General features: G+C 45.1%; 1 protein-coding gene and 1 non-coding gene across 2 annotated transcripts in view; both read left to right on the top strand.

Moving 5' to 3' along the window:
- The first annotated feature begins 661 nt into the window (after window positions 1-661).
- On the top strand, window positions 662-732 carry TRNAG-GCC (transfer RNA glycine (anticodon GCC)). The gene has a single exon. It is a non-coding gene; the product is annotated as a tRNA-Gly (tRNA).
- A 224-nt stretch (window positions 733-956) lies between these two features.
- The window catches only part of KATNA1 (katanin catalytic subunit A1), a 142889-nt gene continuing 125455 nt past the window's right edge, over window positions 957-18390 (top strand). The window contains exon 1 of the mRNA XM_063917512.1: window positions 957-1175. The gene's annotated coding sequence lies outside the window, so the exon portion shown is untranslated. The remainder of the gene's footprint in view (window positions 1176-18390) is intronic.

Here is an 18390-nt window from a genome sequence, read left to right as displayed (position 1 = left end):
GACGACTCACATTAGATGCAATCCGTCCTACGACGCCCCCCCCCCCCCCCCCCCGTATGATCTATCATACCTCCGCAATTGCCGGAGGCCAGGAACGACTGACCATATGTGCAGCACATATGAGCAGGTGATGTAATGTATGAACCGCGGGGCCGCGCATCGCATCATATTCGCACCCAAAACATGCACGATGTACATGCGATGGGAGGCATTTGATATGCCGGGTGTCGGGATCCCGGCCCTCACCATACCGACACCGGAATCCCTACACCCGGCATACCGACAACTATTCTTCCTCTTGGGGTGTCCACGACACCCCTGGAGGGAGAATAAATAGCGTGGTGCACGTAGAGCGCAACCGTGCCCACAAGGGGCTCCTTTGCGCTCACCCCGCTGCGTGCTTGCCGGCGGTCAGGATCCCGGCGCCGGTATGCTGGGCTCCGGGATCCCAAGCGCCGGCATAACATACTACACCTACATGTGATGGGTCGATATCGTGTATTCGTACACAATATCGACTTAGTGTATGGCCACCTTTAGTGACAGAAATTTATAAAACCTAAAAAGGTATTTAAGATAAAAGAGAATAAATAACTAATAATAATCTATAATGTCCAAATTGAAAGTGACATTACTGTAAGGAACCAATGTTCTTATGAAAGCATTGGTGGTTCAGTGGTAGAATTCTCGCCTGCCACGCGGGAGGCCCGGGTTCGATTCCCGGCCAATGCATCAAGTTTTTTTTTTTCCTTACACCTCTCTACATATACATTACACATTAATGGTACTTACATAATAAATTATTAACATATAGAAGCATAAATGTGACTATAACTTGTTTTGATCTACTTAAATCACTGAGAGTCAGTGCGGATTGCTGTAAAGCACTCCCGGCGGTGGGACGCGCTATATGCAGCAGCAGCAGGTCACCAACACTGCTCAATAATAATTGGTGAAGTTGTGACCGGTCCGGGCGGAAGTGACGTTTTCGGCTTGGTTTGAATGTGTGACAGTGTGAGCAGGAGGAGGAGATATGGAGATCAGACCCCAGCAGCCCGGCAGAGAGTAACACCGGACAGCAGGCAGCCTCATCGCTGGTTCCCGGTCACAGCAGCATTCAGGATCCCGGACAGAGCGGAGAAAAGGAGGTGGATGAGTTGCAGTTGTTGCTACAGGTGATCCTTGATGTCTCTGACACCTCTACACCTGCTCTGTGCTGCTCTGTTACCCCTATCTGTTCCTCTGACATATCGCGATCACTTATGCACTGTGTATACAGTATGTAGAGGACCTACCTACAGTTGTTATATTTTATATCTGTGTTTGTGAAGGACAAACACATGATGTCTATACCACATTATCTCTATGTGTATACCTAATTATGCTTTCAGTGGTTTGGTCTGCATGGGATATTCGGTTCTGTTCTTTCATCATGGGATATACAGTTCTGTCTACATTGGGTACATAGAGTTCTGGTCTGTCCGCGTGGTGTATATACGGTTCCGCCCTGTCCGCGTGGTGTATATACGGTTCCGCCCTGTCCGCGTGGTGTATATACGGTTCCACCCTGTCCGCGTGGCGTGTATATACGGTTCCGCCCTGTCCGCGTGGCGTGTATATACGGTTCCGCCCTGTCCGCGTGGCGTGTATATACGGTTCCGCCCTGTCCGCGTGGCGTGTATATACGGTTCCGCCCTGTCCGCGTGGCGTGTATATACGGTTCCGCCCTGTCCGCGTGGCGTGTATATAAGGTTCCGCCCTGTCCGCGTGGCGTATATATACGGTTCCGCCCTGTCTGCGTGGCGTATATATACGGTTCCGCCCTGTCTGCGTGGCGTATATATACGGTTCCGCCCTGTCTGCGTGGCGTATATATACGGTTCCGCCATGTCTGCGTGGCGTATATATACGGTTCCGCCATGTCTGCGTGGCGTATATATACGGTTCCGCCATGTCTGCGTGGCGTATATATACGGTTCCGCCATGTCTGCGTGGCGTATATATACGGTTCCGCCCTGTCTGTGGGGGGTATATATACGGTTCCGCCCTGCCTGCGTGGCGTGTATATATACTATTCCGCCCTGTCTGCGTGGGGTATATATACGATTCTGCCCTGTCTGCGTGGGGTATATATTGTTTTGGCTTTCAGGGCTATGCAGTTCAGGTACTGCAAGTCCCCATTTTATTTGATACATACAACCTATTATAAGTATTATAGTATAAGTTACTTTTTTAGTAACATTAACACATAGTTGTAGTTGGCACATAATAAGGGATCAGTTAGAGCACTTGGATATCCTCACCAACATTGTAATGTAAGATTCTGCACTTTTTGAAACCGTTTATCAAACTTCATATATTTAAATATGCATATCTGTATACATCTTGAAACTATTACTGTATGTGATGTACAATGTTGGGGATAGGTGTAAGAAATCACTTCTAGAGACATGGGTGGTCATTCCGAGTTGATCGCAGCCAGCAACTTTTTGCTGCTGCTGTGATCAACTAGTACACGCCTAAGGGGGAGTGTATTTTAGCTTAGCAGGACTGCGATTGCTTGTGCAGCCCTGCTAAGCTAAAAAAAATTTCAAGTAAAACAAGACCAACCCTGGACATACTTACCCTGTGCGACGATCTCTGCGATGCTGGAGCCGGCTTAGACGTCAGACATCCGCCCTCCGTTCTCCTGGACACGCCTGCATTTTCTCATCCACTCCCCGAAAATGGCTGGCAACGCTAAGGTGACGCCCAGGTACGCCTTCTTTCTGTCAATCTTCTTGCGGTCGGCTCTGCGACCGCTTTCTTCGTTGTCCTGGACGTACCGGGCAATGTTGCGCATGCGCAGTGTGGCCGGCGCATTCCGGACCCGTTTGCACCACAGCGACAAACCGCTGCGTGCGAACGATTGGAATGACCCCCATAGTGACATCCTGCAGTTAAGTAATTAAATGCAAAATACATAACGCATATTGTTTTAAGTATGCGGTATTGTGTGGAATGCTTGTGCTGTTTATACAGTAACTTACCATATACTGCTCTGTGTTTCCAGTCTTTAAGGATTCCTTATTGCACAGTCTTTCTTATTAACACAACTGTTGTGGTGTTGTCAGCCAAGTGTTTGTAAAACAAAAGTTCTTTGTCATGACCAGTTTGTGTTGCTGTTATCTTTTGAGTCTTGTAATGAAGTATCTAATTTTGCTGTTGTGATGTATATGACCTCATTATTATATCAGTGAATACATTTATACTGTGTAATGCACATGAAAGCTTATATAATAGTGTGCTCACTGTACTGTATGTAAGATATAATGCATGTATTTATTTCAGCTTCCTGTGATTCCTTTCTGAACAGTAAGGGGCTGATGTAGAGCTTGATGGAAGCCTGTGTTCTGGACCCAATGTACTTTTTGGTACTCCACATAGGCAATATTTTTTTTGTCATCAACATTAAGTCAGATACTGTTGCACTTTGCGTTTACGCTTAGATGGAGACTGGTGGAGTATAGAAAGGTTGTGTTCATATGTACCTGACAAGACATGTATATCTTGCTGATGCTCGAGCATTGATGCAAAATACATACTGCCGATTCTGATTGGCTAACTGTGTTTTGGTCTCTCACTGATACTATTCCTATTGTTAGTGTGGCTGTTGTCATTTATTTGCATTACTTATTTGCAATCGGTTCACGGCATGAAAGTAGGGGAAGATAATGGATATTTGTATTCATTTGAACTTATTTATTGTTTTTATACCATACTATCCTATAAATACTACATTAAAGTACAATATTATGTACTGTTACTTTACTATTAAGATTGTCAAGCAATATCTCCTGGGAATGTCACATAGGGTAATGCACTTTTTTGATCAATTGTATGGAAACGGAGAGGAAGGTAAAACAAAAATCTGCCTGCAATTGTAAAACAGATTGAATATGTATAGCCACAGAAAAGCAGTGGAAACATGAATAATTCCCAGGTACATGAGTGACCTCAAATATCCTTAAAGCTTTTACCAGGGGGTTTGCAATTTAATAAACTTGGTTCATAAAGATCTTAAACATGGCACTGAGCCAAAAAGATAATCTACATAAAAAATGTGGACCCTGCCATAGTAGATTGATGTCATTGTATGAGCCCCACAGTGAGGTCAGGTCGGCTTATTTCCAGCTGTTATGTGTGTGCATTATTGCTTATGACTGCGAGGTCTGTTGTAGCCCCTCCTATAAATTATAATGGCATTACATGACCATATAATGTGACATAATATGCTTTAATAAGATAAAAAAAACTCAAATAGTAAATGAGCACAGAAAACCATTAACTAAAGAGTGGACACAAATTCCCTGAATTAAAACCCACACAACTCGATGTTGTCATTATTATTGTTTATTTGGTGCCACAACAGGGGTATCCAGTTAATTGTATCGCCGGGGGCTGTCCTATTAGCCCCAATGCGGCGGGCTCCTCCCCCCGATACCAGCATTTTTTGTGGATTATGCTTTGGGTGCCCTGAAGCATAATCTGCGATAATCGGGTTGCTGGAGCCACGATAACACAAGGGATCAGGGAGTTATCCACGATCCCATGTGTTTTTGCGCGATTGCTGGTCCGTTTTCACCCAACAAAAATGGCCTGTAATAGGATACCGTGATCATGACCATCGGTCATTAATCCCAATATCTGCCCGTTTTCACACGCCGAAAACGGATCATCTCTAATTGGATATCCTCCGAAGTGTTTGTGATGCCATAGAGGTAGATAGTAGAACACACTAATACTACAATATTTTCAAACAGACAATGCAAGGGAAAACACAACCATTGAGGTCTCTATACAACAGAATGGCAGGTAGAAATAATAGCAGTAACCCAGTACCCTAGGGTAGCAAACTGATTGGGGACACACTGGAAACTTGGAAAGTGCAGGGTGAAAACAAGAGGGTTGGGAGCCCTGCCCATCAAATACTGCAGTCTAAAGGGGGGGTGCCGGGGAGGGACTGCAATGTGAACTGGCAAAACATAAGGCGATAGGACGAGGTAGGCATTGCAGCGAGAGCTAGTAGGCTTCGATAAATGTGTGCGTTTTTCAGAGCATGTTGGAAACTGCATTCTGGTAGAGAGCCTTCTAGGGTTGGGGAGTGAGTTCCAGAGGCGCAAACAAGCACAGGAAAAGTCTTGAATGCAGGAGTGGAAGGAGGTGTCAGAGGAAGAGCGGAGAGCGTGATAATGAGAATGGACAAAGATGAGTTCAGGAGGGGAGGAGTGATTAAGTGTTTTCAAAGTAAGACTGAAAAGCTTAAACTGAATGAAAGAGCTGAAAGAAAGTATATTTTGAGTGAGTGTGGCAAGATAGGTAAATGAGATGAACAGCAGCATTGAGGTCAGATTTAAGAGAGAAGTAGTAGCCCAGAGAAAAACCAGAGAGTTAGGTTGCTATAGGATGTATTCAATAATTGTCGGAAGCTGCCGTCTTGTTGGAAAGACGGCAGCTTCCGACAGGTTTAGGTTGGAAGGGGTTCTGACCTATTCAGTGCCGGCTGATTTTTTTTTACCTACAAGTCGGAGTTTCCGACTTGTCAGAATCCACGTTGGCTGTCGGTAGTGCAGGCAAACCCGATAGGTTTTAGCCCCGTTTCAAACAGTGTCAATCCGACTTAAAAGAAAGTCGGATTGCCATTGTCGGGAACGGGCCAAACCTGTCGGGATTGGCCCGGCATTGACTACTGACCTTTCGGATCCTTTCCGTTGGAAAGGTTCCGATAGGTATTGAATAACCCCATAATCTAGGTGGGAAATATCAAGATCAGAATTGATTGTCATAGTTTTCATTTCTTCCCTGGAACCCTTTGCCAGAGTTTATTAAGGAAGTGGAGCTGCCTTTAGCCAAAAGGCAGAAGCACTCAACCACTGAGCATTACCAAAATGATAAGAGAATGGGGCCTTTCTAACTTCTGGGTCTGACATGCTCCTGATCGAGAGACTGCAAGGGTCACATGACTGTATATATATGACATATAAACAAATTACCTCTATTTAATTTGAAGTGAAATGGTGGGGTTCTTTGTAAGATGTTCTGTGTACGATGAGCATGCCCCTTCCCAAGTGTGCAACTCTGAATGTATCTAGAACAGGCCTGGCCAACCTGTGGCTCTCCAGATGTTGTGAAACTACAAATCCCAGCATACCCTGCCACAGTTTTAGCATTCCCTAATAGCAAAACTATGGCAAGGCATGCTGCAACTTGTAGTTTCACAACAGCTGGAGAGCCACAGGTTGGACACGCCTGATCTTGAACTTACCTTTTGCAAGAAGAGGGGCTGGTAAATCCAATATTTGGTCACTGGTGATCCACATCAACTTATCTAGCCGATGTCTTCAGTGTGATCTGAGTAGCTCAGTTTGCAAAATCTAATGGTGCTGCAGTAAAGTTAAGTACTATGGGCCTAGTTCAGACCTGATCACAGCAGCAAATTTGTTAGCTAATGGGCAAAACCACGTGCACTGCAGGGGGGACAGATATAACATGTGCAGAGAGAGTTAGATTTGGGTGGGGTGTGTTCATACTAAAATCTAAATTACAGTGTAAAAATAAAGCAGCCAGTATTTACCCTGCACAGAAACAATATAACACACCCAAATCTAACACTCTCTGCACATGTTATATCTGCCCCCCCTGCAGTGCACATGGTTTTGCCCATCTGCTAACAAATTTGCTGCTGCGATCAGATCTAAATTAGGCCCTATATTACCTCTCTTATGGTGTATTTAGCAAATATATAAACATCTATTGATAGTATTGGGATTATACTTCACAAACTTTTTTTTTGTTTTTGCTGTTATGTAAATTTTTGTTAAGCATACCAGATTTATCATTTAAAAAAATAAGTATATATACTGAAAGGAAAATCTATACACGCCTATGCCCCTTTTTAAGCAGTCCATTGAAAAGTTAAAAAAAAGAATCACATTTTGTACGTTCATTTCAGTTTGTTTTGTCTTCTGAGTAACTTTTCATTAGATACATGTAGGATTAAACTTAAATCCCAATAAATTTGGACTAGGACCTTGAACAAAGGAATGTTTGTGAAGCATAAGGCAATTATTTTCATCTACACTTCCATTTGCTTTGTGGGATGCTTAATAGGAAAGCCTCTACTCCAACAGAGGCAGGTCTGGCCTTTCTTGTAAACATCCTGTATAGAAACGTCCCTGAATCCTGTTCATACATGTGTTATGGGAGTAATACAAAATGCTGGGATGTGGCCATGATGAAAACAAAAGACTGATGTAAGCGGTTGCTCTTCTAAAGAACCTGTAATGATGTTCCAGATTGCATAACACCTTGTGCACTAAAAGGCACAACAAGTTATGAAAACTGGTGCAGTAGAAAAGGGTGATATGCTTGGGATCCGGTCTGAAGATCGACAGTATCTAGGTCGACAATGTTTAGGTCGACCACTATAGGTCGACAGTCACTAGGTCGACATGGATGGAAGGTCGACGGGGTTTCTAGGTCGACATGTGCTAGGTCGACAGGTCTAAAGGTCGATATGAGTTTTTCACATTTCTCTATCGTCCTAAGTGGATGCTGGGGTTCCTGAAAGGACCATGGGGAATAGCGGCTCCGCAGGAGACAGGGCACAAAAGTAAAGCTTTTACAGGTCAGGTGGTGTGTACTGGCTCCTCCCCCTATGACCCTCCTCCAGACTCCAGTTAGATTTTTGTGCCCGGCCGAGAAGGGTGCAATTCTAGGTGGCTCTCATAAAGAGCTGCTTAGAGAGTTTAGCTTAGGTTCTTTATTTTACAGTGATTCCTGCTGGCAACAGGATCACTGCAACGAGGGACAGAGGGGAGAAGAAGTGAACTCACCTGCGTGCAGGATGGATTGGCTTCTTGGCTACTGGACATGAAGCTCCAGAGGGACGATCACAGGTACAGCCTGGATGGTCACCGGAGCCACGCCGCCGGCCCCCTCACAGATGCTGAAGCAAGAAGAGGTCCAGAATCGGCGGCTGAAGACTCCTGCAGTCTTCTTAAGGTAGCGCACAGCACTGCAGCTGTGCGCCATTTTCCTCTCAGCACACTTCACACGGCAGTCACTGAGGGTGCAGGGCGCTGGGGGGGGGGCGCCCTGGGAGGCAAATGAAAACCTTTAAAAAGGCTAAAAATACCTCACATATAGCCCCAGAGGCTATATGGAGATATTTACCCCTGCCTAAATGTACTAAATAGCGGGAGACGAGCCCGCCGGAAAAGGGGCGGGGCCTATCTCCTCAGCACACGGCGCCATTTTCTGTCACAGCTCCGCTGGTCAGGAAGGCTCCCAGGTCTCTCCCCTGCACTGCACTACAGAAACAGGGTATAACAGAGAGGGGGGGGCAAAATAAATGGCAATATATTAATATAAAAGCAGCTATAAGGGAGCACTTAATCATAAGGCTATCCCTGTCATATATAGCGCTTTTTGGTGTGTGCTGGCAGACTCTCCCTCTGTCTCCCCAAAGGGCTAGTGGGTCCTGTCTTCGTATAGAGCATTCCCTGTGTGTCTGCTGTGTGTCGGTACGTGTGTGTCGACATGTATGAGGACGTTATTGGTGTGGAGGCGGAGCAATTGCCAAATATGAGGATGTCACCTTCTAGGGGGTCGACACCAGAATGGATGCCTTTATTTGTGGAATTACGGGATAGCGTCAACTCGCTTAAGCAGTCGTTTGCCGACATGAGGCGGCCGGACACTCAATTAGTGCCTGTCCAGGCGCCTCAAACACCGTCAGGGGCTGTAAAACGCCCCTTGCCTCAGTCGGTCGACACAGACCCAGACACAGGCACTGATTCCGGTGGTGAAGGTGACGAATCAACCGTATTTTCCAGTAGGGCCACACGTTATATGATTTTGGCAATAAAGGAGATGTTACATTTAGCTGATACTACAGGTACCACTAAACAGGGTATTATGTGGGGTGTGAAAAAACTACCAGTAGTTTTTACCGAATCAGAAGAATTAAATGACGTGTGTGATGAAGCGTGGGGTGCCCCGATAAAAAACTGCTAATTTCAAAGAAGTTATTGGCTTTATACCCTTTCCCGCCAGAGGTTAGGGAGCGCTGGGAAACACCTCCTAGGGTGGACAAAGCGCTAACACGCTCATCAAAACAAGTGGCGTTACCCTCTCCTGAGACGGCCGCACTTAAAGATCCATCAGATAGGAGGATGGAAAATATCCAAAAAGGTATATACACACATGCAGGTGTTATACTACGACCAGCTATTGCGACTGCCTGGATGTGCAGTGCTGGGGTAGTTTGGTCAGAGTCCCTGATCGAAAATATTGATACCCTGGACAGGGACAATATTTTACTGTCGTTAGAACAAATAAAGGATGCATTTCTTTATATGCGTGATGCACAGAGAGATATCTGCACACTGGCATCACGGGTAAGTGCTATGTCCATTTCGGCCAGAAGAGCTTTATGGACACGACAGTGGACAGGCGATGCGTAGAGGAGTTATTTGGGGTCGGTCTATCGGATTTGGTGGCCACGGCTACGGCCGGGAAATCCACCTTTCTACCTCAAGTCACTCCCCAACTGAAAAAGGCACCGACTTTTCAACGCAGCCCTTTCGTTCCTTTAAAAATAAGAGAGCAAAGGGCTATTCATATCTGCCACGAGGCAGAGGACGAGGGAAGAGACAGCAACAGGCAGCTCCTTCCCAGGAACAGAAGCCCTCCCCGGCTTCTACAAAAGCCTCAGCATGACGCTGGGGCTTCGCAAGCGGACTCGGGGGCGGTAGGCGGTCGTCTCAAGAATTACAGCGCGCAGTGGGCTCACTCGCAGGTAAATCCCTGGATCCTGCAGATAATATCTCAGGGGTACAGGTTGAAATTAGAGACAGAGCCACCTCGCCGTTTCCTGAAGTCTGCTTTACCAACGTCCCCCTCAGAAAGGGAGACGGTTTTGGAAGCCATTCACAAGCTGTATTCTCAGCAGGTGATAGTCAAGGTACCTCTTCTACAACAAGGGAAGGGGTATTATTCCACTCTTTTTGTGGTACCGAAGCCGGATGGCTCGGTAAGGCCTATTCTAAATCTGAAGTCCTTGAACCTGTACATAAAGAAGTCCAAGTTCAAGATGGAGTCACTCAGAGCAGTGATAGCGAACCTGGAAGAAGGGGACTTTATGGTATCCTTGGACATCAAGGATGCGTATCTCCACGTTCCAATTACCCCTCACACCAGGGGTACCTCAGGTTCGTTGTACAAAACTGTCACTATCAGTTTCAGACGCTGCCGATTGGTTTGTCCACGGCACCTCGGGTCTTTACAAAGGTAATGGCCGAGATAATATTTCTTCTTCGAAGAAAAGGCGTATTAATTATCCCATACTTGGACGATCTCCTAATAAGGGCAAGGTCCAGAGAACAGCTAGAGATGGGTTTAGCACTATCTCAAGAGGTGCTAAAGCAGCACGGATGGATTCTGAATATTCCAAAATCCCAATTAATGCCGACAACTCGTCTGCTGTTCCTGGGGATGATTCTGGACACAGTTCAGAAAAAGGTTTTTCTTCCCGAAGAAAAAGCCAAGGAGTTATCTGACCTGGTCAGGAACCTCCTAAAACCAGGAAAGGTGTCTGTACATCAATGCACAAGAGTCCTGGGAAAAAATGGTAGCTTCTTACGAAGCAATCCCTTTCGGCAGATTCCATGCAAAGGGATCTGTTGGACAAATGGTCAGGGTCGCATCTTCAGATGCACCTGCGGATAACCCTGTCGCCGAGGACAAGGGTATCCCTTCTGTGGTGGTTGCAGGAGGCTCATCTATTGGAGGGCCGCAGATTCGGCATGCAGGATTGGATCCTGGTGACCACGGAGGCCAGCCTGAGAGGCTGGGGAGCAGTCACACAGGGAAGAAATTTCCAGGGAGTGTGGTCGAGCCTGAAAAAGTCTCTTCACATAAGCATTCTGGAACTAAGAGCAATCTACAATGCTCTAAGCCAGGCGGAACCTCTGCTTCAAGGAAGACCGGTGTTGATCCAGTCGGACAACATCACGGCAGTCGCCCATGTAAACAGACAGGGCGGCACAAGAAGCAGGAGGGCAATGGCAGAAGCTGCCAGGATCCTTCGCTGGGCGGAGAATCACGTGATAGCACTGTCAGCAGTATTCATCCCGGGCGTGGACAACTGGGAAGCAGACTTCCTCAGCAGACACGACCTTCACCCGGGAGAGTGGGGACTTCATCCAGAAGTTTTCCACATGCTATTAAACCGTTGGGTAAAACCAATGGTGGACATGATGGCGTCTCGCCTCAACAAAACACTGGACAGGTATTGCGCCAGGTCAAGAGATCCGCAGGCAATAGCTGTGGACGCGCTGGTAACACCTTGGGTGTACCAGTCGGTATATGTGTTTCCTCCTCTGCCTCTCATACCAAAGGTATTGAGGATTATACGGCAAAGAGGAGTAAGACTAGTGGCTCCGGATTGGCCAAGAAGGACTTGGTACCCGGAACTTCAAGAGATGGTCACGGACGATCCGTGGCCTCTACTTCTGAGAAGGGACCTGCTTCAGCAGGGTACTTGTCTTTTTCAAGAATTACCGCGGCTGCGTTTGACGGCATGGCGTTTGAATGCCAGATCCTAAAAGGAAAAGGCATTCCAGAAGAAGTCATTCCTACCTTGATAAAGGCAAGGAAGGAAGTCACCGCGAAGCATTATCGCCGTATTTGGCGAAAATATGTTGCGTGGTGCGAGCAGCGGAGTGCTCCGATGGAGGAATTTCAACTGGGTCGTTTTCCTACATTTCCTGCAATCAGGATTGTCTATGGGTCTCAAATTGGGATCTATTAAGGTTCAAATTTCGGCCCTATCAATATTCTTCCAAAAAGAATTGGCCTCAGTCCCTGAGGTCCAGATTTTTATCAAAGGAGTACTGCATATACAGCCTCCTGTGGTGCCTAAGGTGGCACCGTGGGATCTAAATGTAGTTTTAGATTTCCTCAAATCCAATTGGTTTGAACCACTAAAGAATGTGGATTTGAAATATCTCACATGGAAAGTGACTATGTTACTGGCCCTGGCTTCGGCCGGGAGAGTATCTGAACTGGCGGCTTTGTTTTATAAAAGCCCTTATTTAATTTTCCATTCGACATAGGGCAGAGCTGCGGACGCGTCCGCATTTTCTCCCTAAGGTGGTATCAGCGTTTCACCTGAACCAGCCTATTGTAGTGCCTGCGGCTACAGACGACTTGAAGGACTCCAAGTTGTTGGACGTTGTCAGAGCCTTAAAAATATACATTTAAAGGACGGCTGGAGTCAGAAAATCTGACTCGCTGTTTATACTGTATGCACCCAACAAGTTGGGTGCACCTGCTTCTAAGCAGTCGATTGCTCGTTGGATTTGTAACAAAATTCAACTTGTACATTCTGTGGCAGGCCTGCCACAGCCTAAATCTGTTAAGGCCCATTCCGCAAGGAAGGTGGGCTCATCTTGGGCGGCTGCCCGAGGGGTCTCGGCATTACAACTCTGCCGAGCAGCTACGTGGTCAGGGGAGAACACGTTTGTAAATTTTTACAAATTTGATACCCTGGCAAAGGAGGACCTGGAGTTCTCTCATTCGGTGCTGCAGAGTCATCCGCACTCTCCCGCCCGTTTGGGAGCTTTGGTATAATCCCCATGGTCCTTTCAGGAACCCCAGCATCCACTTAGGACGATAGAGAAAATAAGAATTTACTTACCGATAATTCTATTTCTCGGAGTCCGTAGTGGATGCTGGGCGCCCATCCCAAGTGCGGATTATCTGCAATACTTGTACATAGTTATTGTTAACTAATTCGGGTTATTGTTTAGGAAGCCATCTTTCAGAGGCTCCTCTGTTATCATACTGTTAACTGGGTTTAGATCACAAGTTGTACGGTGTGATTGGTGTGGCTGGTATGAGTCTTACCCGGGATTCAAAATCCTCCCTTATTGTGTACGCTCGTCCGGGCACAGTACCTAACTGGAGTCTGGAGGAGGGTCATAGGGGGAGGAGCCAGTACACACCACCTGACCTGTAAAAGCTTTACTTTTGTGCCCTGTCTCCTGCGGAGCCGCTATTCCCCATGGTCCTTTCAGGAACCCCAGCATCCACTACGGACTCCGAGAAATAGAATTATCGGTAAGTAAATTCTTATTTTTTTTTCTTTTTTTGAATTTTTTCATACTTAACGATCCACGTGGACTACGATTGGAACGGTAATCTGTGCAGAGCGAAGCGAAGGCACCATGCCTGAAGCATGGCAAGCGAAGCGGTGCACTCATTTGGGATCCCGGTCACTCTACGAAGAAAACGACACCAAAAAATAAATAAATCCTCATGTCGACCTTTAGACCTGTCGACCTAGCACATGTCGACCTAGAAACCCTGTCGACCTTCCATCCATGTCGACCTAGTGACTGTCGACCTATAGTGGTCGACCTAAACATTGTCGACCTAGATACTGTCGATTTGATGAACCACACCCGATATGCTTATAGCAACCAGCCAGATGATTGTTTTTTTTTAAATTCTAAAAAGTTATTAAAAGTTTTGGTGGCAGGAAAGTATGATGTCAACACAAACCTGGAAATGACACGCCGCTAACACACCCAATCATTACACATTTGGGGTAGATTAAATTACCCCCAAGGGGGGGCGAGTTGGGTTGTAATAGCTCTGCAACTTGGCCCCTTCGGGGCTGCAAACAGGAATCTGCGGATTTGGAGTAACTGTAAGTACAGCATGTAGCTGCACTTATGCACACTGTGTAATTGAATTTTGATCTCTATCTAAAAATCTTTCATAAAAATACATGTTCTGCTCCTCACGCTGTGATTGGGATGCAGTTAATTTACCGGCTGTCGGGATCATGGCGGTCAGCAGACCGACGCCGGAGTCCGCACCACTACCCGTGGGGGAATATAACAGTGTGGCGAGCGATGCTTCCTATTGGGCACGAAGTGTTGCAAACGGACTCGATGCGCTCGCCGCCTGTATTCTGACGTCTGTCTCCTGCCGGGTTCCTGACCGCCGGTATTACATACCGGACCCCTTTGGTTATTGCCCTGCAGTTCCATTACATTACATTGGACCTATATTGTAAAACACAGAAGAGCGGTCCTCGAGCGCTGCTAGATTTTCTCAAATTAATTTCGTGAACACAGTTCTGTTGGTATATATGAGAAGAGATCACGGCACCATAATATTCAATAATCAATGTCAGCTCCGATCTTTTCTGGAATAGACTCCCTTACTCACCGTTAAACAGTGAGATGCGTGCGCATAAAGGTATCTTTTTACTCGATATTCCACTTGTTCATAATAAACTGTACTCTTATGGAACAACACTCACCTGGGTCGAAAGACCCTATATGCACCAAAAGGTTTCTTTTTCCTCAGGATAACCTTCACGACACATCCAAGTCCCAAAAATACACAGGGTAAAATCCAAAATAGTAAAAAAGGATTTTTATTTACTTGAAACCAAGTCCATGAAAAATAGTTAAAAAGATTCTTTAATATTTTGTTGGTAAAATACAAAAAATATATAAAAATGACAGAAAAACCTGGAGGGCATACAATTTTGTATCACTCTATACACATCGGCACTAGGAATGCAAAAAAAAATATAAGGAGCCAGACTAATTCACCTCGATGTTCCCGGGAAAAACAAAAAGGGAACCTCACAGTCCTCCTTAAATTTAGATGGTATGCAGACCAAGATGTTAGATTTGGATGGGGTGTATTCAAACTGAAATATAAATTGCAGTGTAAAAATAAAGCAGCCAGTACTTACCCTGCACAGAAACACTATAACCCACCCAAATCTAATTCTCTCTGCACATGTTATATCTGCCCCCCCCTGCAGTGCACATGGTTTTGCCCAATTGCTAACAAACTTGCTGCTGCGATCAACTCAGAAATACCCCCCATTATTATTTTATTTATTTTTTCGTTGTATTGGTTTAAAAGACACTAGTTTGGTCTGATAATGTTTCAGATTTAATTTTTCTGCCTCTTTCTACCCTCATTTTAAGAATTTAATCTTTCTCTTTTCATTTGCACCACCGCTTTAATATTTGCAGAAATTTGATCTGTTATTGATACATTTTCGCCTTCTAAACAATTCATTGCAATATTGTTTTTAGTTTAGTTCTTCTATTTAGACTGGCTGACAGAAACCAATGGCAGACATACAAATAGAATGACATAAACAACATGCAGTTATAATAATTTTATATACTACATTTAAACAAAATATGAGACTGTCATGGACTTGAGGCCTAATTAAGTATTCGTATGCTGATGCCCTGTGAAGTGTGCGCACACGCAGAAGCCGCACTGCCCGTGCGCACACTGAGATTCCATGGCATATCACATCTGCGAACGCCTCTGCCTGATTGACAGGCAGAGGTGTTCGTGGGGCAGGAGGGGGCGCGGTGGCGGCAGTGGGGGGCATGGTCCGGACAATGCAGTCGCGTCTGACCATTTGCAGGGCAGGCAGTGGCGGCTGCATGACGTCACATGCAGCCACTGCGACTCAAAACATCCCAGTCGCCATGTTCCTTTGCAGCTATGCTGCGTAGGCAGAGGGCTACACTAAACATGCAGAAGCATCTCCGCCATGCGATGCTTTCACATATGTGTGTTTTGGGAGGGGGGGGGGGGGGCTGGAATCCGGCATGCGGGGCGGACTTACCCGGTTTTGGGGTCCCCACGCATGTTAGTGTAATGGATTGTAGATGTGTGATTTATTCGCACATCTACAATCCATGCTGAGTCGGGCCCTTAGTTCCAAGATATATACAGGTTGAGTATCCCATATCCATATATTCCGAAATACGGAATATTCCGAAATACGGACTTTTTTGAGTGAGAGTGAGATAGTGAAACCTTTGTTTTTTGATGTCTCAATGTACACAAACTTTGTTTAATACACAAAGTTATTAAAAATATTGTATTAAATTACCTTCAGGCTGTGTGTATAAGGTGTATATGAAACATAAATGAATTGTGTGAATGTAGACACACTTTGCTTAATGCACAAAGTTATAAAAAATATTGGCTAAAATGACCTTCAGGCTGTGTGTATAAGGTGTATATGTAACATAAATGCATTCTGTGCTTAGATTTAGGTCCCATCACCATGATATCTCACTATGGTATGCAATTATTCCAAAATACGGAAAAATCCCATATCCAAAGTACCTCTGGTCCCAAGCATTTTGGATAAGGGAGACTCAACCTGTAGTAGTTAATAGATCAGCGCTACTCAAGTTCTTGTGTTGGTTCTTGTGTTACCCTTAGCAGCTCACACTAAGAAGATTGTCCAAATCCTTAACATGTGATAAATAAAGGTTTAAGTGGAGCGCTCTAAGGTAATGGTGTTCCCATTGTATTTATCTACCAATCCCACTATGATCTGGAGAATGTAGTTGTCACTGGGTCAGTAATCCGGAAATATTATTTAAAGAAAAAAAAAAGGGGGGGGGGGATTGGGGAAGGGTTTGTGTGGCAGTTCTCAAGAACTTGTTTCTGTGGTGTGGTACTGTCCCAGAGTCGGTTCGGATAATATCTGTAGGTAGGGTGTTCACTATGACATTGTCCCAAAGTTTGTAAGTGAACATAAATCGCCATCGTTCAGCATAAAATGTAGGCAGGTTGTTTGTGTGATGATATTCCAACCGATGTAAACAGTTTATGTCAGGAAAGGTTTGCTGCAGCAAGATGGACGATTCTGGGTGAGTAAATTTCCCCACACATCTAGTTGTACATTTAGTGTCTGACTGCACTTGATACTGCGCATACATTATTTCTGAGGTGGAGTGACTGGGAGAAGTGGACACACTTTTTTGTTTTTGTTATGATAAAATTTACTGCAATCCATTGAATTCCCCTTATATAGTATGTGTAATGTTACCAAGTAAATGCACCTAAAAGTAATTTGCAGGTCATTATGCTGGTAATTTAAAAGGTGATGCGGTTAATTTACCGGCTGTCTTGATCCCGGCGTTCAGGATACAGATGTCAGAATCCTGACAGCCGGTGAAATGCCGGCAGTCATAATCCCGACTGAAGCCCAGAGTTCCTACTTGGGTGGTGGTCCACGCCACCCCCCAAAGAGGAATATAATAGTGTGGCAAGACCGCTAGGGGACTTGTTGCCGGCATTCCGGCTGTTGGGATTCCGGCGTTTGTCCCCTGACTGCCGGGATTCCTACTGCCGGTAAATCATACCGAGTCAATTAAAAGAAATACACTTAATAAATACAAAGGTTTGAAAAGTCAGTTGGGAGTCTGTTTTTTCCTATCTAATAGACAGGGAAAAAAAGACACCCAACCAACTTTTCAGACATTTAAATCTCCCCCAAAGGGTTACATGTGGTCTAATACAGGTTGAGTATCCCATATCCAAATATTCCGAAATACGGAATATTCCGAAATACGGACTTTTTTGAGTGAGAGTGAGATAGTGAAACCTTTGTTTTTTGATGACTCTATGTACACAAACTTTGTTTAATACACAAAGTTATTAAAAATATTGTATTAAATGACCTTTAGACTGTGTGTATAAGGTGTATATGAAACATAAATGAATTATGTGAATGTACACACACTTTGTTTAATGCACAAAGTTATAAAAAAATATTGTCTAAAATGACCTTCAGGCTGTGTGTATAAGGTGTATATGTAACATAAATGCATTCTGTGCTTAGATTTAGGTCCCATCACCATGATATCTCATTATGGTATGCAATTATTCCAAAATACGGAAAAATCCGATATCCAAAATACCTCTGGTCCCAAGCATTTTGGATAAGGGATACTCAACCTGTATCTTGTGATCGATCCCTAACATAGGCCCTCATTCCGAGTTGTTCGCTTGCAAGGCGATTTTAGCAGAGTTACACACGCTAAGCCGCCGCCTACTGGGAGTGAATCTTAGCTTCTTAAAATTGCGAACGATGTATTCGCAATATTGCGATTACAAACTACTTAGCAGTTTCTGAGTAGCTTCAACCTTACTCGGCATCTGCGATCAGTTCAGTGCTTGTCGTTCCTGGTTTGACGTCACAAACACACCCAGCGTTCGCCCAGACACTCCCCCGTTTCTCCAGCCACTCCCGCGTTTTTTCCGGAAACGGTAGCGTTTTTATCCACACGCCCATAAAACGCCGTGTTTCCGCCCAGTAACACCCATTTCCTGTCAATCACACTACGATCGCCGGAGCGAAGAAAAAGCCGTGAGTAAAAATCCTATCTTCATAGCAAAATTACTTGGCGCAGTCGCAGTGCGAACATTGCGCATGCGTACTAAGCAGAAAAACGCTGCGATGCGAAGAAAAATACAGAGCGAACGACTCGG

This window comes from Pseudophryne corroboree, chromosome 4 (genome assembly GCF_028390025.1).
Source record: "Pseudophryne corroboree isolate aPseCor3 chromosome 4, aPseCor3.hap2, whole genome shotgun sequence".
Classification (NCBI taxonomy): Eukaryota; Metazoa; Chordata; class Amphibia; order Anura; family Myobatrachidae; genus Pseudophryne; species Pseudophryne corroboree.
The sequence above is the reverse complement of the archived record's forward strand: the minus strand, read 5'-3'. Positions and strand labels throughout refer to the sequence as shown.